Source organism: Pygoscelis adeliae, unplaced genomic scaffold (genome assembly GCF_000699105.1).
Source record: "Pygoscelis adeliae isolate BGI_AS28 unplaced genomic scaffold, ASM69910v1 Scaffold60, whole genome shotgun sequence".
NCBI classification, from domain to species: domain Eukaryota; kingdom Metazoa; phylum Chordata; class Aves; order Sphenisciformes; family Spheniscidae; genus Pygoscelis; species Pygoscelis adeliae.
Window position 1 is genome coordinate 3,403,218 of NW_008823954.1, and position 1,248 is coordinate 3,404,465.

Here is a 1,248-nt window from a genome sequence, read left to right on the forward strand (position 1 = left end):
GCATTCATGTCTGAGCACCACGTCTAAATGAAACTCTTGCTATTCACAGTATAACTAGCATTTGTACGTAGAAGTGCAGCAAGAAATGCAGGGCTTATCTTCATTGCAGAGTTAAATTAACCTTATAATCTTGTAACATTCAAGTTGCCTTTATATTAAGCCCTGCTTACACACAAAAACTTCACTCAAGTATGATGTAGAGCAGATACAGGGTAGAAATAGGTTAGTGCTGCCAGTCCTCACACACCTTCCCATAATTCTCATGCATCAAGAAAGGATTAAATTCTCCCAGAATTCACAGTGAAACAGTTTACAGAACAATCTCCTATATCTTTTCTGGTAATTGTAACCCAGACCAAAATGATCCCTGCAGTTGTCCGCCCCAGTAATCTGTCAGAAGCTCCCCTTTCTCTTCTTTTCTCTCATAGCAGGAGCAGCAGAAATAAAAGCAAATTTTTTGCCCAAAACTGTGGTTTCATACACATTAATAGAGGTTTGCACACTGCCAGATCAGCAGCACAAATTTAATCTTGATCACGTGTGGGCATATGACGGCGTTTCTGTCAAATCAGACAGAGCACATGATGGAGTTTTCACTGTCTTTTTCTATTAACACGAACTTTATGTCAGCCCTGGGTGGGTGGATAATGTCTGATCCCTCACAAAGTCAGGCAGTGTGAAGTTAACCCGTTACATTACTCTGAACCGAACCAAGCTGGCAGGAGGAGTACGTAGGAGGTCAGCGCTTTGCAACCTGGGTCCGTGCCATTCTGGATGCCATTAGGAGAGCCCGAAAAGCAGGTGGACTGAACCGGCCAGCCAGAGCCTCAGGCACAAGCCCAGATGCTAGGTTACACTGGCAATTTTAAAATGGATTTGCACCTGGCATCCTTGGCCAAGTCACATGCTGCCAGCCTATGGGGCCTTACAGCTGACAAGAGAGATGCTATGGTGTTATCCCCCATTGTTCTACTTCACACAAGATTACCTCAAATTGACATAATACACGTTAACAGAAAATACATCTACAGTAACTCTGCTTGAACACTGCAAATGCTCCACTGTATGGCATAACGCACACAGGCAGTATTTCCCTCCTTGGATCAATAAGCAAAGCTGAGAGCCATCTCCTGGCCCTCCCTTACAGACTGCTACCATCTTGTGGCCGTTCTGTTCCCTGTGTTGACAACAGCAGCGGAAACCTTTAAAAGTTAATTCTTATTTCCCCTGTTCTCTTAGCTGTTCCAC